Source organism: Monodon monoceros, unplaced genomic scaffold (genome assembly GCF_005190385.1).
Source record: "Monodon monoceros isolate NGI ecotype Baffin Bay Population unplaced genomic scaffold, NGI_Narwhal_1 Super_Scaffold_18, whole genome shotgun sequence".
Classification (NCBI taxonomy): Eukaryota; Metazoa; Chordata; class Mammalia; order Artiodactyla; family Monodontidae; genus Monodon; species Monodon monoceros.
In genome coordinates, this window is record NW_021703774.1 from 51,984,683 (window position 1) to 52,006,650 (window position 21,968).

The 21,968-nt window shown below is 38.8% G+C and overlaps 1 protein-coding gene and 1 pseudogene across 5 annotated transcripts in view; both read left to right on the top strand.

Annotated features, from left to right (window-relative positions):
• COP1 (COP1 E3 ubiquitin ligase) overlaps window positions 1-21,968 on the top strand; it is a 261,090-nt gene that overhangs the window by 7,251 nt on the left and 231,871 nt on the right. Inside the window, exon 2 of one of the 5 annotated variants that reach the window (XM_029229004.1) lies at window positions 5,068-5,338. The exons of the other annotated variants lie outside the window; for them this stretch is intronic. The gene's annotated coding sequence lies outside the window, so the exon portion shown is untranslated. The remainder of the gene's footprint in view (window positions 1-5,067; window positions 5,339-21,968) is intronic. 5 annotated transcript variants of the gene reach the window in all.
• LOC114898870 lies at window positions 1,873-4,283 on the top strand (annotated as a pseudogene).

A 21,968-nucleotide genomic window follows, 5' to 3' on the forward strand; every position in this document is an offset into this window, starting at 1 on the left:
TATATGTCAATCCCAATCTCCCAATTCATCCCACCCCCCCACCCCCCGCTTTCCCCCCTTGTCCATACATTTGTTCTCTACACCTCTGCTTCTGCCTTGCAAACCGGTTCATCTGTACCTTTTTTCTAGATTGCACATATATGCGTTAATATACAATATTTGATTTTCTCTTTCTGACTTAGGCTTTAATACTTCTTTATGTTTTAAATGTTTGTAAGATTTGGAGGGATGTCCCTTCTTTCATTCCTGATAATGGTAGTTTGTGTTTTCCCTTTTTTTTTCCTTGAACAGTTTAGCCAGAGGATTGTCAGGTTTTTGTTTTTTTTTTTTGGCGGAACGCGGGCCTCTCACTGTTGTGGCTTCTCCCGTTGCGGAGCACAGGCTCCAGACGCGCAGGCTCAGCGGCCATGGCTCACGGGCCCAGCCGCTCCGCGGCATGTGGGATTTTCCCGGACCGGGGCACGAACCCGTGTCCCCTGCATCGGCAGACGGACTCCCAACCACTGCACCACCAGGGAAGCCCAGGATTGTCAGTTTTATTAATCTTTTCAAATAACTGGTTTTGGTATTATTGATTTTCTAAATGTCCATTTTCTGTTTCCCTGATATTTGGCTTTATTTTTATTCTACTTTGAGTTTCATCATTTTCTGGCTTCTGACTACAGAATCTTAGATTATTTTGGCCTTTTCTAAGAAAAACATTTAATTTTATTAGTTTCCCTTTCTAATCCCTGCATTAATTTTCATTCAGTTTAATATACCTTTTGTCATTTCCACTGATTTTTTTAAAAACTTTTTTTGGTTATTTATTTATTTATTTATTAATGGCTGCGTTGGGTCTTCGTTGCTGCGTGCAAGCTTTCTCTTATTGTGGCGAAGGGGGGCTATTTTTCGTTGCAGTGCGTGGGCTTCTCATTGCAGTTGCTTCTCTTGTTGCGGTGCACGGGCTTCAGTAGTTGTGGCATGTGAGCTCAGTAGTTGTGGCTCGTGGGCTTTAGAGAGCAGGCTCAGTAGTTGTGGCACACGGGCTTAGTTGCCCCGTGGCATGTGGAGGCTTCCCGGACCAGGGTTCTAACCTGGGTCTCCTGCATTGGCAGGTGGATTCTTAACCACTGTGCCACCAGGGAAGTCCCCATTGTTTTTTCTTATTTGAAGAATGGGTTATTTAGAAATGTTTTAATTTCTAAATGAGAATTTTCTGGATATTCTGTTATTAAGTTCTAATATAATTCAGTTTCATTCAGAGAATATGAATTGTGTGAATTCAGTCCTTTTAAATTTATTGAGACTTGTTTCATGGTTCATGGTAAGCTTTATCTTGGTTAATGTTCCATATGCATTTAAAAAAATGAGTTTTCTGCAGTGTGTAGACTGGTATATTCTATAAATGTCAAGTTTGTTGATGTGTTAAACTCTGTATACTCCTACTGATTTTCTATATACTTGTTCGGTCAGTTACTGAAAGGGGTGTTAAAATCTTTAACCATTCCAAGTGTAATTGTGGGTTTTGCTATGTTTCCTTGCAATTCTGTCAATTTTGTTTCACGTATTTTGAAACTTTATTAGTAGGGCACATGCATTTAGAGTTGGTGGATTGATCCCTTTATTATTTTGAAATGTCCTTGCTTATTCCTGGTAGTATTTGTTCTGAAATCTATTTAGTCTGATAGCATAACCTCTCCAGCTTTCTTTAAGTGTTTACATGGCATGTTTTTTTGTCCTTCACTACTTCTTTATCTGTTTTAATTTTTTAAGTAGGTTTCTTGTAGATAGCATATGTTTGAGTCTTTCTTTTTTATTTATTATGACAATTTGCCTTTTAAGTGGCTTGGTTAGACTTTTTGCATTTTAACATAATTATGATGTGCTTGGTTTTATGTGTATGTCTTGCTTGCTCTTTGTTTTCTGTTTGTCCCCTCTATTCTTCTATTCCTTTTTTGTCTTTTTTCCTTCTTTTCCTGCCTTCTTTTGGATTAATTGGGTGTTTTTAAGATTTCTGTTTTGTTTCTACAGTTGACTTATTAGTGATAGCTGTGTGGGATGTGTGTGTGTTTTGGGGGGGAGTGTTTGCTCTACGGTTTATAGTACTCATTTTTAATTTTTTATATTCTAAAATCATGTTATGTCATTTCACATACACTGTAAGAATCTTGTAATAGTATGCTTCCATTCTGTAGGATCCATTCCAGTTACTCCCTCAATAGTTCTCTATTCCTTTTGTTAAAAAAATTTAGGTAAAATTCATACCTCATAAAATTCACCATTTTAACCACTTAAACTGTGCAATTCAGTACATTGACAGTGTTGTGAAGCCATCATCACTATCAAATATTTTCATCACACCAAAAGGAATATTTTCATCACACCAAAAGGAAACCCTATACGCATTAAGCAGTCACTCTCCTTCTCGTCCCTTGGCAACCACTAATTTGCCTTCTGTCTCTATAGATTTGCGTGTTTTTTGGACATTTCATATAAATGGAATTATACAATATGTGGTCTTTTGTATCCGGTGCCTTTCATGGCCTATGTTGGGTGCTCTTCTGAATTAATGACTAAAATATAGCAGTTAAATCTTGTTGGAATTGGCTTGAAACAATATATTGGGTCAATTATATTTTGTTTAAGGAATTTGAAATTAAAAGAAACACTTGAATTGGCCTATATGAAAAAAAAAATAAAGTTCTTGTTGTAGTGCTGGTGCTGGAAGGGCTATATAGTTGACCCTTGAGTAACGCAGAGGTTGGGGTGCCCACCTTCTGCCTAGTCGAAAATCCACTTTTAACTTACAGTCAGCCCTCCATATCCGCAGTCCCTCTGCATCTGTGCATTCAACCAACTGCACATTGTGCAGTACTGTAGTACTCATTATTGAAAAAAATCTGTGTGTAAGCCGACCCACGCAGTTCAAACCTGTGTCATTCAAGGGTCAGTTGTATATTGCAAGCTGATATCCTTGAGAAGCAGAAAAAGAAGCATTAGTCACATAAAGAGTAGAGCACTAGCTTCTTTGTAAAAACACCAAATGGCGGATGACGCTGGTGCTGCGGAGGGCCTGGAGGCCCCAGGGGCCCTGGAATGGGAGGCTGCAGTGGCTTCTGCAGAGGCTTCAGCAGCGGCCTCCGGGCCCAGGGTCGTGGTCGGGGCCGAGGCCAAGGAGCTTGCAGAGGCAAGGCTGAGGATAAGGAGTGGCTCCCTGTCACCAAGCTGAGCTGTCTGGTCAAGGACATGAAGATCAGCTCCCTGGAGGAGATCTGTCTCTTCTCTCTGCCCATCAAGGAATCCGAGATCATTGACTTTTTCTTGGGGGCATCCCTCAAGGACGAGGTTTTGAAGATTATGCCTGTGCAAAAGCAGACCTGTGCTGGCCAGCAGATCTGGTTCAAGGCATTTGTTGCCATTGGGGATTACAACGGACATGCTGGTTTGGGTGTCGAGTGCTCTAATGAGGTAGCCATTGCTATCAGTGGGGCCATCATTCTGGCCAAGCTCTCCATCATCCCCGTGCGGTGAGGCTACTGGGGGAACAAGATCGGCAAGCCCCATACCGTCCCTTGCAAGGTGACTGGCTGCTGTGGCTCAGCGCTGGTGTGCCTCATCCCTGCCCCCAGGGCCACTGGCATCGTCTCAGCCCCTGTGCCCAAGAAGCTAGTGATGATGGTTAGAATTGATGACTACTACGCCTCTGCCGGGGCTGCACCGCCACCCTGGGCAACTTCACCAAGGCCACTTTTGATGCCATTTCCAAGACCTACAGTTATCTCACTCCTGATTTCTGGAAAGATGGTGTTCACCAAGTCTTTGTATCAGGAATTCACTGACCATCTTGTAAAGACTCACACCAGAGTTTTCGGGCAGAGGACCCAGGCTCCAGCTGTAGCCACCACATCGTTTTCTATGAGAAAAATAAAGTGAATGAAGCCAGTTTAAAAAAAAAAGTGGAGCACTAGTGAAGATGTGTATTCCATATAAGTGCACTGAAGTCCCTAGATCCACCTTGAATCTAAGACTAGGTCCTGTGAGCCCTGGTCATGGTGTTTGCTATGAGGTAATTCTAATTTTTCCACTTATAGCTACACAAGCCTAATTAAAATTATTCGCCAACTCTAAGCCTTTAGAACTGATGCTCTGTTTGAGTAGAGGAACGTTGGGAGTGTGTGAGTAGAATAAGATCCAGGAAGAGATTGAGAGTGTATTGCAGTCATTTCACACTGGGAGGAATCAGTAGTGACACTCTTTGGCCATATTTGGTTTCCTGATCCAGTCTACCTTTTTGGGGGGGGTTGGGGGGGACGGAACACCAGAGATTGCTTCCCCTGCTTATCTTTTTTTTTTTTTTTTTGCGGTACGCGGGCCTCTCACTGTTGTGGCCTCTCCCCTTGCGGAGCACAGGCTCCGGACGCGCAGGCTCAGCGGCCGTGGCTCACGGGCGCAGCCGCTCCGCGGCATGTGGGGTCCTCCCGGACCGGGGCACGAACCCATGTCCCCTGCATCGGCAGGCGGACTCTCAACCACTGCGCCACCAGGGAAGCCCTTCCCCTGCTTATCTTTTCATGCCTATCACTTGTATTGATCATGGTGTCCTTTTTTTCCTATACTATGTGGTCTCGTTTTTTTTTTTTTTTTTAAAGAAAACTCTGCCCCTGAAGCTAGCACACAGCTATTTTGAATACACTCCCCCCTCTTTTTTTTTTTTAAAGATTTCGTTGTTAAATTAGAGTCTAAGAAGTTTGCCTTCTATTCCTTTTCTTCCTTACCTTTCCTATCCTTATTCATAGAATCCTGTGACATAAACCAAAGTTAAATACAGGTCTTAGTGGAGATAGGAAAAAATCTCATTGCAAAATACCAAATAAACTTCATGTTTATTAAAAGAGACTTTTAAGATTTTTAGGGCTTTTTATCATATCAAATGAAACTAGGAAGGAGTGAGATGAATGGACAGAGGCTGGAACTTAACTGCTGCCTGTGAAGATTGGTGCTGGGGATTTAGTGTTACCAGTGTAGGTGTTAAAAAATGATTTGAGGTTTATTATTTTCCTTTTCATTTATTTCCTTGTCTTTCAGTTCTGAATCCACCTGGGGCCAGTTGAGAATGGAGGATGGCTTGGGGATGGTCACAAAGCAGCTGGTTTAAGGGGAAGGAGGCAGCTAGAGAAATGTCAAGTTTTGGACATTTTGAGAGGAAAGAAGAAACATTTCTGTGGCTACTGACTTTTGCTGCGTGTCTTTCACTCTTGAAAGGATGTATATAAATTTCAGCATATTCAAAGTAGTTGTTTCCAAGGTTTTCTATATGTTGATAGTGATTTGAAATTTCATGGTCACAGTGATGCATGTAAGTATTTGTTTCCTTTATCTTCTGAGATCATAGCATGAGGCAAAGGGCACTGGACTTGGCATTAAAAGCCCTGAGATGTAACTTCCGGCAAATATATGTTTGACTTAGAGTATGTTTTTTCATTTATAAATTGAGATGTAATGATATTCCATTATAGGATTGTGAGGTTTAGATTATATAATACATGTATAAAGACATTGTAAATTATAAAATCACGGAAAGGAATCAGGTGGTGTTTGCCAGGATTTCACATTTGGTACCAAATATGAAAGTGGTTCTTTGGTCCTGTTAGGTTAGATGTAACCACTACCTATTTTCCTAAATCACTCTAAATTGTACCTGGCTCTGATTATCTTGATGTTATGTTTTTTAGTACTTAACCTTTGAAAGATTGAATGCTTGGTTACTTAGAACCAGTACTACCGTGAGACAGTTGACACGTTTTGTGGAACTGTAATGGAGTTAGTGTCTGTACCAAAATATATATGGATTGAGCAATGTCATTATTGTACCATTTATTATTACTATACCATTTGATAAGTTTGGATACTGCTTTTGAAGCAGGTAATACATTAAAAAGTTAGGCAGAGTATAAATAAGGCACTGATTAAAAGTTTAACTTGAGAGTCAAACTGATTGCCATAAGACCCTTGCTTAACTGAGATGATGTGCCTTATAAATAGAAAATAGTAGAATTAAATAATTTTCTGTATCTATATCTGTTCTGCATTGTTGGTTTTTAAATGCAGTTAAATGACACACATAACCTTTTGGCAAGCTTAAGGTTGTGCACTATAATATCTACGTTTAGTTTTGGCAGTTGGTATGAAAATGTCTTCTTCACAAGATTGAACTGAAGATCATTATTTTAATAAAACAGTGACAAGATGAAAAGTTCAAATAATCACTACTAATAATGGTTTGAATAGTACTAGTTTCACTTTGTGGTCTGTCTAAAGTTCTGTGGTAAGGTTGCAAAATCAGATGCCTAAAATGGCCATCTAATTTTCTCTTAAATCAGTATCCATTATGCTTATTTGCTCTTATGTCTTTCTTTTTCTTTATTTCTAAGTTTTTCTGAGTTCTTTCACCTCTTTTCAAATAAGCTTTTCTTCCTAATACTTGGTTTCTGAGGTTATCTAATTGAGAATTTTCTTTATCTTTCAATGCTTTTGTCATTTTCTTTATTTTTTTTAGTACATCTTAAAATATTAGATTTTAATTTCCATTTATCTTGTTTTCCTTTTGTGCTTTCGTTGTTTCTAGGGATGGTATTATGCTCCATATTCAACTGTGAACTCTTTGTGCTGCTTATGTTTTAGAGTGATTAAACATAAAATATGTTTCATACTTATACTCATTGTTACCATTTTTAGAGCTCTTTATTTATTTCTTTGTGTATATTTGCTGTCCCACTTTGTATTCCTTCTTCCCGTAGAACTTACATCAATATATCATGCGGTGAAGGTCTGTGTACAATGAATTCTCTAAGTTATTTGTATTTGAAAATTACTTGTTTTGTCTTCATATTCAAACATTTTTTTTTGCTGGGTATAAAATTCCAAGTTTAAAGTTTTTTTCATGCAGTATTTTGAAGATGTCACTCCATTGTCTTTGGCGATATATATACAGTGTTTTTTAGTATCAGGTATACAGCAAAGTGATTCAGTTGTACATATATATATATCCTCTTTCAGATTCTTTTCCATTATAGGTTATTGCAAGATATGGAATACAGTTCCCTGTGCTATACAGTAGGTCCTTGTTGTTTACCTATTTTATGTATAGTAGTTTGTACCTGCTTGTTTCAAACTCCTAATTTATCCTGCCCCCTCCCCGCCCCACTATCCCCTTTGGTAATCATAAGTTTGTTTCTATGTCTGAGTCTGTTTCTGCTTTGTACATAAGTTTATTTGTATCATTTTTTTAGATTCCATGTGTAAGTGATATCATATAATATTTGTCTTTGTCTGACTTCACTTAATATGATAATCTCTGGGTCCATCCATGTTGCTGCAAATGGCATTATTTCATTTTTTATGGCTGAGTAATATTCCATTGCATATATATACCACATCTTCTTTATCCATTCATCTGTTGATGGACATTTGGGTTGTTTCCATGTCTTGGCTATTGTAAATAGTGCTGCTATGAACATTGGGGTGCATGTTTCTTTTCAAATTAGAGTTTTCTCTGGATATATGCCCACAAGTGGAATTGCAAAATCATATGGTAACTCTATTTTTAGTTTTTAAGGAATTTCCAGACTGTTTACCATAGTGGATGCACCAATTTACATTCCCAACAGTGTAGGAGGGTTCCTTTTTCTCCACACCCTCTCCAGCATTTATTATTTGTGGACTGTTTAATGATGGCTGTTCTGACTGGTGTGATACCTCATTGTAGTTGTGATTTGCCTTTCTAGTAATTAGTGGTATTGAGCATCTTTACATGTGCCTGTTGGCCATCTGTATGTCTTCTTTGGAGAAATGTCTGTTTAGGACTTCTGCCCATTTTTTGATTGGGTCTTTTTTTTTTTTTTTTTTTTTGATATTGAGTTGCATGAGCTTTCTGTATATTTTGGAAATTAATCCCTTATTGGTAGCATCGTTTGCAAATATTTTCTCCCAGTCTGTAGGTTGTCCTTTTGCTTTGTTTATGGGTTTCTTTGCTGTGTGAAAGCATATAAGTTTGACTAGGTCCCATTTGTTTGTTTTTGTTTTTATTTCCATTTCTCTCGGAGAGGGATCCAAAAAAATATTGCTACGATTTATGTCAAAGAGTGTTCTGCCTGTGTTTTCCTCTAAGAATTTTGTAGTATTTGGTCTTATATTTAGGTCTTTAATCCATTTTGAGTTTATTTTTGTGTATGGTGTTAGAGAATGTTCTAATTTCATTCTTTCACTTGTACAGGTTTCCCAGCACCACACTACAGCCGTTTAACGATTGTCACTGGGCAGGCAGTGCCTCTAATACTGGTTATGCTAGAGGTGATGTTTTTGGTAAACAGGCGGGGTTTGTGTTTGCCGAGTTCCTTTTACTTTTTTTAATCTTTCCTTAATGCAAGCCTGTGTTGGGTTAACAGTGTTTTTAATAAATAATTTAGTGTTGGGTTATATTTATTAGCTGTTAATTATCAGTGTACTATCAGTTACTGATGTAAGCTTGTGCGAGGAGAAGAATTTCTTGTTACTCATGTTAACAGTATTGCTTCTGTAGTTATATAGATTAGTCTAATAGTCAGGCTAGGAGTTGATTTGCTTATTGTTGGAATTAAAACATTGTTTTATTGTTGAGCTTGAACGCTTTTTCAATTGGTGGCTACTTTTAGGCCAACTATGGTTTATGTTTATTTTACTCTCTAGTTAAGGTTGTATCCATTTCTAAAAAGCTGTACCTTTTTAGACTAACGATTAAATATACGTTGAGATTTGATGTGGTTTTTAGTATTATTTAGCATTGAACTGAAATTCTTTTCTTGGACAACCAGCTATCACCAGGCTCGTTAGGCTTTTCACCTCTACTTATAAGTCTTCTCACTATTTTGCCATATAAATGAGTTCATTCTAGTTACTGCTCGTAAGTAGCTCATCTGGTTTCGGGTAGTTTAGCTTAAGGTCTCTTTGCTAAGTTGTTACTAGTTAAGTCATTATGCAAAAGGTACAAGGGGTAAGCTTTGCTTTTTTTTACTTTTAGTGTTTCTTTCAACTTTCCTTTATGGTACTTTCTCTATAGCGCCATTGGTGGTTGAATTTCTATCTCCTATACTTTAGATGTATAATGAATGTTTTATTTGATTGGTTTATGGTAGTAGCGGTGGGGGGGGTGTGGGCTAGCTTTAGTTCAAGATATACACGGGTTGTGGAATCTTCTAGGTGTAAACTAGATGCTTTGTTTAAGCTACATCTTGTTTTATCCAAGCACACTTTCCAGTATGCTTACCTTGTTACGACTTGTCTCCTCTCGTATAGTTGCTTAGCATGGGTTAGTAAGCTGGGGCTTTGCTGTGGTACTTGAGGAGGGTGACAGGCGGTGTGTCCGAGCTTCATGGCCTTATTCAATTAAGCACTCTGCTCTTAATTTACTACTAAATCCTCCTTTGGTTTTTAGATTTCATAAAAACTTTCGTGTGAGTATGAGGGGTGTTCTTAGTATAGAAAATGTAGCCCATTTCTTCCCATCCCATAGGTTACACCTTGACCTAACGTTTTTATGTAGGGTAGTTATACTTACTTTCCTTTCAGGGTTTGCTGAAGATGGCGGTATATAGGCTGAAGATGGCGGTATATATACTGAAGTAGCAAGGGTTGGTGAGGTTGATCGGGGTTTATCGGTTACAGAACAGGCTCCTCTAGAGGGATATGAAGCACTGCCAAGTCCTTTGAGTTTTAGGCCGTTGCTAGTAGTACTCTGGCGAATAGTCTTGTTCTGTGACTATTTATGTTTACGACTAAGCATAGTGGGGTATCTAATCCCAGTTGGGGTCTTAGCTGTCGTGTAGTCAGATTGTATTAAAGTCACTTTCGTGGTTTAGCTTAGTTTTAATTATGGCTTTTTACAGCTTAATTAAGATTTGACTTTATTCTGTGTGATTCCTTAACACTCTTTACGCCGGGTCTCTATTAATTTGGGTCAGTTGTATGACTGCGGTGGCTGGCACGAAGTTTACCAACCCTAGTTATCCTGACGTAGTCAAACTTTCGTTCATGGCTTAATTTTTATCACTGCTGTGTCCCGTGAGGGTGTGGCTAAGCAAGGTGTTGTGAGCTGCTAGTGTGGCATGCTTGATACCCGCTCCTTTTGATCTTTGTGATTTGGAGGGCATTCTCACTGGGATGTGGATGCTTCCATGTGTAAGTCTGTTAAGAATTAATAGAAAGGCTGGGACCAAACCTTTATGTTGATGGGGCTGGCGAGCCCATCTAGGCATTTTCAGTGTCTTGCTTTATGAAAAATTTAAGCTACGTTAACCTATGGGATGTGAAAGATGTTCATATAATTTCATTATGGGGCTTGTGTCAGATTTAGTATTGATTTATAAATAAAACGGTTTGTAGATCTAGAGAGGAACCTGTCTAGGGGTGTGGTGAATATCTAAGCAGATGGTTAGTTTTGTATGGGATAAGGGGGGTTTGATCCACTACGAGATACAGTTTCTTGAGCCCGGGGGGAATAGTGGAGTACTATGTCCTGTAACCATTAATTTAATTGCACATGTTGGTTGTGCTAGTCAAATAACAAATACATACAAGTCCAGCTACAATTTGCTTGACTGTGACGAGACCTTTTAAGGTCATAGCTGAGTCTGTGCAAATCCCCCCCCAAAATAAAAAATACCAAATGTATGAAATCTCAGTTATGTGTGAGCATGGGCTGATTAGTCATTAACCCATCGAGATGTCTTATTTAAGGGGAACAGGTGGGCGATTTTAAGTTAAAATGGTCCTGAAGTAAGAACCAGATGTCTTATAAAGATCACCGTTAGCTACCCCCACGGTTTATGGGCCCCGTGCGAGAAGAGGGATCCCTGCCGAGCGGGTTGCTGGTTTCACGCGGCATGCTGATTAAGCTCGTGATCTAATGGAGGGGCCATAATGTTAGTTGACTTAAACTGATTTAAGGACGTGTCCTATGTACGACCAATAATTTATACGTAATATGTAAAATTAATGCAATTCAATACGAGCTTCAACTGCTCGTGGGGAAAATAATTGAATGCACAGTTATACATAGCATGTACATATATACATTTACAGGAAGACGCTATTATTGACATGTGGGAGTACATGTGTGTATGATTTATATGACAAAAGTATTATAAAATATTTTCAATACTGACATGGCACTGTAGCCTTGTGGTTATTCTACAATAAGCCTTTTTCAGGGAATAGTTTATGTAGAATTTCAGCTTTGGGTGCTGGCGTTGAGGTGTTAATGCTTCTTCCTTGAGTTTTAGGGAGGTGTGGTTTTCTCCTTTTCCGGTTTACAAAGTCGGGGTATTTTGCTACACTACAAAGACTCTTCATTTTAGGAGTTTATTCTCAATAAGACTAGTTACTAGGATTAGGAGAAAATATAAGATGGATGCTAATTGGCCTACAATTATGTATGGGTGTTCTGCGGGTTGGCCTCCAATTCATGTTAGGGTCAGGAGATTTGCGACTAGTACTCAGAATAAAAGTTGGCTGAAGGGTCGGAATATTATGCTTCGTTGTTTGGTTGTGTGGAGTATTGGGATGAATATTAGGATAAGGATTGAGAGTAGTAGGGCTAAAACTCCTCCTAGTTTGTTGGGAATTGATCGTAGGATTGCATATGCAAATAGGAAGTACCATTCTGGTCTAATGTGTGGTGGGGTGTTGAGTGGCTTTGCTGGGGTGTAGTTGTCGGCGTCTCCTAGTAGGTCAGGTGCGAATAAAGTTAATGTAAGTAGGGTTAAGATTAGTAGTAAGGCGCCCAGGATGTCTTTGATTGTGTAGTAGGGGTGAAATGGGATTTTGTCTGTGTTGGATGGAATTCCTGTGGGGTTGTTAGATCCTGTTTCGTGGAGCAATAGTAGGTGGACGGCTGCTAGTGCTAGGATGATAAAAGGGAGAATGAAGTGGAAGGCAAAGAAGCGTGTTAGTGTTGCTTTGTCTAGGGAAAAGCCACCTCAGATTCACTCAACTAGAGTGGTACCGATGTGGGGGATTGCTGATAGAAGGTTGGTAATGACGGTTGCGCCTCAAAATGATATTTGTCCTCAGGGTAGGACATAGCCTATGAATGCAGTAGCTATAACTGTGAATAGTAGGATTACTCCAATGTTTCATGTTTCTTGGAAGGCGTGGGAGCCATAGTATAGGCCACGTCCTACGTGGGTGTAAAGGCAAATGAAGACTATGGAAGCTCTGTTTGCATGTAGATATCGAATAATTCAGCCGTAATTAAATATGTGTGACAGATGAGAAGGCAGTTGTCGTGTCTGGTGTGTAGTGTGTTGCTAGGAATAGGCCTGTTAGGATTTGTATGATTAGGCAGAGGCCAAGTAGGGAGCCAAAGTTCCATCATGAAGAGATGTTTGATGGAGTAGGAAGGTCGATAAATGTGTTATTGAGAAATTTTATTAGTGGGTGTGTTTTTCGAATGTTGGTCATTAGCGTTCTTGTAGTTGAATGACAGCGATGATTTTTCATGTCATTGGTCATGTTGAAGTCCATGTGAGAATAATGATGACATTGTTTTTATTATAAGCATTATTTTTGTAATTAGTTTTGTGGGGGTTTCTTCAAAGCCTTTGCCTATTTATGGGGGTTTAGGGTTGATTGTGGGTGGTGGTGTTAGGTGTGGGATTGTTTTAAACTTTGGTGGTTCATTTTTAGGTTTAATAGTATTTTTGGTTTATCTGGAGGGAATATTGGTTCTGTTTGGTTACACGACAGCTATGGCTACTGAGCAGTACCCTGAGGTTTGGGTTTCTAACAAAGTTGTGTTAGGGGCATTTCTTTTAGGATTAGTGGTAGAGATTTTTAGGTTATGGTTATTTAGGTTATTTAGGTTATGGATGACAGAGCCGGAACATAAGAATAATATAGAATAATATAGCTCTGAAGAAGGCGTGTGTGCAAATATGTAAGAATGCTAAGTAAGGTTGGTTGAGACCAGTTGTTACTATTATTAAGCCTAGTTGGCTGGAGGTGGAAAAAGCAATAATTTTTTTGATATTGTTTTGGGTGAGAGCGCAAATGGCTATGAATAAGGTGGTGAGGGCGCCTAGAGAAAGAGTTATTGTTTGAATGAGTTAGTTATTTTCTGTTAGGGGGTAGAAACGGATAAGTAGGAAAATTCCTGCTACAACTATTGTGATTGAGTGGAGTAGGGCTGAAACTGGGATGGGGCCTTCTACTGCTGAAGGGATCAGGGGTGAAGTACGAATTGGGCTGATTTTCCAGCTGCGGCTAGTACAGTTATTGAAGAGACTGTCTTTTCTCCATTGTATACTCTTGCCTCCGTTGTTGTGGATTAAATGATCATAAGTGCATGGGTTGATTTCTGAGCTTTCTATCCTATTCCATTGATCTATATGTCTGTTTTAGTGCCAGTACCATACTGTTTTGATTACAGTAGCTTTGTAACATAGTCTGAAGCCAGGGAGCATGATTCCTCCAACTCTGTTCTTTTTTCTCAAGATTGTTTTGGCTATTTGGGGTCTTTTGTGTTTCCATACAAATTTAAATTTTTTGTGTGAAAAATGCCATTGGTAATTTGATAGGGGTTGCATTGAATCTGTAGATTGCCTTGAGTAGTAAGGTCATTTTAACAATAGTCTCAACCTTGGAGAAGTGACCCTCCGTAGGAGACGTCTTACTCCTCCCAGCAGTGCACTCCCCTCTCATCACCCAAGGGCCAGGTGCCAGACAGTCACAGGGTAGAATCTGGCCTGCCTTTGCAGACTAGGTCTGCAGGCTGTGGGACTGTCATTTTCTTGCTTCTGGTGTCTGCCTTCTGGTGAGTGAGGCTGGCCTAGAGGCTTGTGACACTTCCTGGTGGGAGGGGCCGATGCCTGCCTCCTGGTGGGTAGAACTGGGGCCCTCTGGTGGGCAAGGCTGTGTCTAGGGGCATGTCTGGAGGGAGCTGTGTGCTTAGGAAATCTTTAGGTAGCTTGTCTGCTGATGGGTGGGGCTGTGTGCCCACCCAGTTTGTTGTTTGACCTGAGGCATCCCAGCCTTGGAGCCTATAGGTGTTAGGTGGGACCAGGTCTTGGTGCCAAAATGTCAGCCTCTGGGAGAGAGCTCCCTTGCCCTTGGTCCCAGTGGGTGTGAGGTTTTGTTTGTGCCCTTTAATAGTGAAGTCTCTATTTCCCCCAATCCTGTGGAGCTCCTGTAATCAAGCCTCACTGGCCTTCAAAGCCAAATGCTCTGGGGGCTCTTCTTCCTGGCGCTGGACCCCTGAGCTGCAGGACCCAACTTGGGGCTCAGAACTTTCCCTCCTGTGGGAGAACCTCTGTAATAAAATTATTCTCCAGTTTGTGGGTCACCCACCCGGGAGGTATGGGATTTGATTATATCACGAATCTGCTTCTCCTACTGGTCTTTTTGGGGTTCCCTCTTTATGTCGTTAATTGTAGAAATTTTTTCTGGTACGTTTCAGTCTTTTTCAAAGATGGTTGTTCTGCATATTGTGATTTTGGTGTGCTTGTGAGAGGAGGTGAGCTCAAGGGTCTTTCTATTCTACCATCCTGGCCACTCTCCCCAACCCAGTTTTTTTAAATGGGCAAAAGAGTTGAAATAGATACTTCCTTTATGGAGTATTGCAGCAACCAATTCCCCTCTTTGCAGATGATCCATCACCTCTAGAAGTTGGATAATGACTATTACTGGTTTAATATGAAAGGGTGTAACTCAGGAACAGCCACATGGAAGAGATGCATAGGACAAAGTATTGGGAAAGGGTGCAGAGCATCCACGCTATCTCCAAGTATGCCGCTCTCCCCGAATCTACAGGTGTTAACCAATCTGGAAGCTCTCTGAACTCTCTTGGCTAGTATAGTTTCTGATGAGAGGTCTGCTGTATTCTTATCTTTGTTCCTTTATATGTGATGTGTCTTTTTTCTATGACTGCCTTCAAGATTTTCTCTTCATTTTTGCCTTTATCAGTTTAAATGCATTGTATGTGTCAGGGTGTTTGTTTTTTAAAATTCTGCTTGGACAGCAAAGGAAACCATAAACAAGACCAAAAGACAATCCTCAGAATGGGAGAAAATATTTGCAAATGAAGCAACTGACAGAGGATTAATCTCCAAAATTTACAAGCAGCTCATGCAGCTCAATAACCAAAAAACAAACAACCCAATCCAAAAATGGGCAGAAGACCTAAATAGACACTTCTCCAAAGAAGATATACAGACTGCCAACAGACACATGAAAGAATGCTCAGCATCATTAATCATTAGAGAAATGCAAATCAAAACTACAATGAGATATCATCTCACACTGGTCAGAATGGCCATCATCAAAAAATCTAGAAACAATAAATGCTGGAGAGGGTGTGGAGAAAAGGGAACCCTTCTGAACTGTTGGTGGGGATATAAATTGATACAGCCACTATGGAGAACAGTATGGAGGTTCCTTAAAAAACTACAAATAGAACTACCATACAACCCAGCAATCCCACTACTGGACATATACCCTGAGCAAACCATAATTCAAAAAGAGTCATGTACCAATATGTTCATTGCAGCTCTGTTTACAATAGCCAGGGCATGGAAGCAGCCTAAGTGTCCATCAACAGATGAATGGGTAAAGAAGATGTGGCACATATATACAATGAAATATTACTCAGCCATAAAAAGAAACAAAATTGAGTTATTTGTAATGAGGTGGATGGACCTAGAGTCTGTCATACAGAGTGACGTAAGTCAGAAAGAGAAAAACAAATACTGTATGCTAACACATATATATGGAATCTAAGAAAGAAAAAAAAAGTCATGAAGAACCTAGGGGTAAGATGGGAATAAAGACAGACCTACTAGAGAATGGACTTGAGGATATTGCGAAGGGGAAGGGTAAGCTGTGACAAAGTGAGAGAGTGGCATGGACATATATACACTACCAAATGTAAAATAGATAGCTAGTGGGAAGCAGCCGCATAGCACAGGGAGATCAGCTTGGTGGTTTGTGACCATCTGGAGGGGTGGGATAGGGAGGGTGGGAGTGAGGGAGACGCAAGAGGGAAGAGATATGGGAACATATGTATATGTATAACTGATTCACTTTGTTATAAAGCAGAAATTAACACACCATTGTAAAGCAATTATACTCCAATAAAGATGTTAAAAAGAAAAACAGTTCTGCTTGGCGTTTTCTGAACTTCTTGGATATGTGGTAAAATGTCTTTTTTTGTTGTTGTTACTTAAAAAAATTTCAGCCACTGTCTCTTCATGTATTTTGATTCATTTGATATTGACCCACAGCCCATAGATGCTCTGTTTTCTTTTTTTCCCTTTGTGTTTTAATTTGGATACATCTTCTGATTCACTGCTTCTTTTCTTAAGTTGTATTTCATGTATTAAAGAACCCATGGAAATGATCCTTTGTCTCTGATGTTGTGATCTTGTGGAGTTTTAACTTGGGCATGTGTGACTAGTATTCAACAATGAACTTGATGAGAACACTATGTAGATTTTTTAGGATTTTCTTCTTGTAGCTCGTCCGTCTCTGGTGTTCTGCCCTGTAAATTCTTTCCCCTTTATCCTTCCTGAACTCAGCAAGATTGTGGTGCTCTGCTTGTGTGCTCCCTCCTTGGGCCTGTGAAACTTTGTGTGAAGGCAAAAAGCTGAATCTATGATAGTGTTCACTTCATTTGTTCCCCTTCCCTCAGAGATCTCAGTACTGTGTTGCTTAGTGTCCAGTGTCTAAAAGCAGTTGCTTCATTTATCTTATCCCTCTCCCCCATTTTCTAAGTGTGTCTAGTAGGAGGGTAAGTTCGCATCAGTTAAATTTTGACCTGAAGTGCTAATCATGAGCTAATCATGTTCACATTGTTCATTCACCACCCAAGCCTTCTCTTTTGCTTTGTTTTACTTTGTCATATTTCTTTGATTCTAATTTTTGCTTCATTTACTTTGACATATTTGAAAATTGGGTTATATGTTATAGATGATGGAATTAAGAAAAATTCTTCTTGGCTAGGTGGCAGTTGGAGGTAGCTGTCATTTCATACAGATGTGTCAACAGAGAAAATGCCTGCCTCAAAATATGAATATATATTTCAGCAGATTGGAGGAAAGTCTCTCAGACAATTGTGAATTACTGTTTTATTCCCTGTGAACTAAATGTTTGAATGTGGGAGAGAGAGGTGGAGGAGATTTTGGAATTTGGTGAATTAGAAGTGTTTAGCAACATTCCTAAAGCTGGAGTTGAATGTTGGTGAGCTGACTGAATGTAAACTTGGCTTACAATCCCAAGAACAGTAGCTTTTAATTAGTTCTATTATGGATTCTCTCAGTAAAGGATACTTTACCAAAGTAATAGACAATATTATGTGGAAAAATCTGCACATCAGTGACTTAGTCAAAAAGTGATTCAGAAAAGCTAGACCCTGAAGAATGAGAATTAGTTGGAAAACCTAATTATTATTATTATTTTTTAAATTTCATTTTTATTTATTTATTTGGTTGGTTGCGTTGGATCTTCATTGCTGTGCTTGGGCTTTCTCTAGTTGCATTGAGTGGGGGCTACTCTTCGTTGTGGGGTGCGGGCTTCTCATTGCGGTGGCTTCTCTTGTTGCAGAGCATGGGCTCTAGGTGCGTGGGCTTCAGTAGTTGTGGCACGTGGGCTCAGTAGTTATGGCTCACGGGCTCTAGAGCGCAGGCTCAGTAGTTGTGGCCCATGGGCTTAGTTGCTCTGAGGCATGTGGGATCTTCCTAGACAAGGGATTGAACCCGTGTCCCCTGCATTGGCAGGCAGGTTCTTAACCACTGCGACACCAGGGAAGTCCCTGAAAACCTAATTATATATAAGTGTATGTGTGTGTGTGTTTTTTCCACAAGAGTGGTGTATGATAAAACTTGTTTAAGTCTAAAAGAACTTTTTAGAAAAGGGTAAAATTCCTAACTGATAAGAAAGTATTATCATAGTTTAATTAGCAGAGTTGTTTCTTTTTTAGTTGCATATGATGGTACAGCTTATTATTGATGTCATTTTTAGATTCTGTTGAATAAGGTATTGTATTCCTCCCCTTACTTCATTTCTTATTCTCCTGACCTCTTCTCTTGGTTTTCTATTCTATTGTAATTTATATATGTTTTTGAATGTGTATATACCTGTGAAATATATTTTTTATATTTTAATTTTATGTAAATTGTATTGTGTCACAGATCTTATTTTAATTTCTATTTTCATTTGACAAAATATCCAGCAATGGTGCTCCATGTACCTTTGGTTCATTCCTTTTGACTGTTGCATGATGTTTTGTAGTATATATCTAGGTACATTTTATTTCTCCATCCTAGTAATTTTGAGCATTAAGGCTGCCTCTAATTCCCTACTGTAACAAGAAGTATCCAGTTTGTTGCAAGTATCCTCATAGGTATTCCCTGTTGACAGATGTGGATGTTTCTCTCTTAGCTGTACACACACATGCACAGACACACATATATATACATAAATGGAAACACAGCTATACGTATATATTTACATATATGTACACACATGCTACACATATACTCCAGGATGTGTATATATTTATATCTGTACCTATTTACAAATAATCTCAAGAGTGGGATTGCTGGGTCATAAGTATATGAATATGCAATGTAAGTTGCTAGTTAGAGTAACTCTTCCTGAAGATTCTTGTTTCTCCATATCCTCCCTAACATACTTGATATTCTAATTTTTTAATAACTTAATGGGGATAAAGTGTTATTTTATTATTTTAATTCGCATTTTTTGATTACTAGTGAGTTGGAACATCTTTCCACGTACTTGAAAGGCAGTGTGTTTTCCCCTGCTGTGAATTAGGAATTGACATTCTTTCCCATTTTTTCTGTTGGATTTTCTGTCTTATATGTTGATTTACAAGAATCGCTTGTGTTATGGTGCTACAAGAGACATGAATGGTCACAGCAGGGGCTTTAATCCATTTGTGATTTCTTCCCCCTTTTTGATGCTGCCACTTTGTCAGATGTCCATAAAACGTTTTGAGGGGTGTCCATAAACATTTTGGGGGGTCTGTATAAAGTTCTGGGGGTTGTATAAAATTTCAGGTGTCTATATAATGTTTGGCCTGGCTGCCAATTCATATACTTGCTATGCTTGTACTTACGCTTAGGTCTTCTGGCTCATCGTCCTTCAATGCTATTGATAGGCAGAGTAGAAGGGGTTCTAAATTGTTTGTTTACAGTTTTTCCCAGAACCTACTCTGGGCATGTTCTTGCTATTCAAAATTGGGAAGAGCTGGGAGTTGGGAATTCCCTGGCGGTCCAGTGGTTAGGACTCACGCTTCCAACTGCAGGGGTCACGGGTTCAGTCCCCGGTTGGGGAACTAAGATCCCACCTGCCGCACAGCATGGCCAAGAAAAATAACAAAAACAAAAAATAAAATTGGGAAGAGTTAGTTGTGTTTTGTTAGGATCTCCTCTGTATTTCTACATTTCCTGCATATTTCAACCCTTTCTTGGGAAGGGGAGTGATCAGTTAGTCCTTTTCTTCCTTTATTCTATTGTAGGTATTACTTCAAAAAAAATTTTTGTTTTTGAAGTACAGTGTCTATTGAATGTGTACCATAAAGTCAAAAAATTGTAACTCAAATCACTGTAAGTCAGAGACCATCTGTTCAAGCTTTTTGCCCAGTTTTTAAATTGGGTTGTTTATTTTTCTGTTGTTGAGTTGTATGAGTTCTTCATATATTCTGGGTGTAAGTCCCCTCTTGGATATGTGATATGCAAATTTTCTCTCCAATTATGTGGGTTGTCTTTTGAGTTTTTTGACAACGTCCTTTGATGCACAAAAGTTTTAAATTTTGAATAAGTCCAATTTATCTATTTTTTCTTCTGTTGCTCATGCGTTTGGGGTCATATCTAAGAAACCATTGCCAAGCCCAATGTCATGAAGATTTATTGTGCCTTTTTCTAATAGGAAAATTCTTTCAGGTTTTTAGCTTGGGTGGATTTTACTCTTCCCACATTTGTATCATTGCTACAGATTTTTCCATTTTTTTTTCTTTTTGTGTATTCTGCCATTTATTTAATATTGTATACCAGGAATTGTACTAAGTACTTAATAGATATTTTGTTAATCAGTACAGTGATTCTATGATGTAAATATCATCCCAGTTATACCAAAGAGGAAACAGGGTTAGAGAGATTAAACTACTTGCCAAAGTCAGAAAGCTGTAGGTAGCATAGCTAGGATTAATTTCAGTTGAATTCCATTTTTATTGGCAGTCTTGACCTTTAATATGGTTGAAAAGCTAGCTTTTGGTGAAAAGAATGGAGACTTTCTTCTCTTTATTTCACATGGTATTCAGAAGCCATTCCTTAAAAACTGCTTATTGAAACTGATCTGATAGTAATTTTTAGGTACTGAATGCAATTTTTACTATTAGTGGAACATATTATATGACAAGTTATATCATGTCCTGCTCTTTGTTTTTTTTTAAAATAAACTAATGGGTGATAGAGCTCTATGTGAAATAAACCTATTGTCAATTCTTTTTGTTTTCAGGCCAAAATTTTTGATTCATTTTTCCCTCATACCCAACATCTAATCCATAGGAAACCAAAGCTCTACCTTCAAATTATATTTAGATTCTGACTAACCCTATTGCTATGCTACCCACTTAGTTTAATCTAGCACCCAAATTCTTATAATAGCTTCTGTTTCTACAATTGCTTTCCTTAAGTCTTTTTTCAACATATAGGGTAGAGTGATCAAGTTCATCAGTGTCAAATCATATCACTCCTGTGTTCCAAATCCTTCAGTGAATTCCTGTTTTATTCACTTTAAAAGCCAAAGTCCTTAACTTGATTTAAGGAAGTTCTTTGATATGACCCCTTGTTACCTCTCTGGCTTCCTATTCTATTTTCCCACTTGCTTATTCTACTCTAAACTAACCATCTTGCTAGTCTTTGAACATGGCACCTCAGGATATTTGCATTTACTCTTACTGCTAGGTTGTGGTTGCCCCAGATTTTTGTGTGGATCATTTTCCTGCTATCTAGAAATAGTTACTCAAATGTCAACTTCTCATTGAAGCTTCTCTGACTACTCTATGTAACCCAACCCAACACTTCCTATCCCCCTTCCCTACTTAATTTTTTCCTTATCATTTATCACTATCTAGCCTTACTGAATAAGGTCATTCTTATTTATCTCATTTATTAAATGTGTTTTCCACTAGATTGTAGAACCATGAGGGACTTTTGTTTGTTTTATTCACCTCTCTGTCCTTGGTATCTAGAACAGTGTCTGGTATATAGTCAGTACCTAATATATAATTTGTTGAGTATATGACTGTTTTAAGATTTTTGGAATTTTCTGAGAGGGTATTGATAAGTATTCACAGTTGATTAATTCTGGTTGCTGAGGCCAGTCCTAAAATACTTATTGTTGGCACTGTTGGAAGTCTAGACTGAGAGATCAGTCTGTTAAGATATTTTGCATCTTGCTTCTAAGCTTCATTTAATGCAGTATAAAACAGATGTGATGGTATTGTTACTCAGACATACAAACATACTTACTTTGGGAACAGAAAGATCTCTTCCCCCAAATCTTAAAAATACTTTATTAGCGGTTTAAAAGGTTGGTGTATTAATATCTAGACCTTCTGTAATAGAAGAATTGGAATGTTTACTCTTGTTCACTTAACAGTTGAGTTTTAGAAATTAACCATTATTGGGACAACAGAGTTTCATCCAGAGGAACAGTTTTTTAAAATCAAAATAATATATGGAGTTATTAAGACAGTGTGGTGTTGGCAAGAGTAGACAGTTCAATATAAACGAACAGAGTCCAGAAATAGACCCACGTAAATGTAGTCAACTGATCTTTGACAAAGTAGCAGAGGCAAAACAGTGTAGGAAAGATAGTCTTTCTAGCAGGTGGTGCTGGAACAACTGTTCATCCACATGCAAAAAAAAATAAATAAA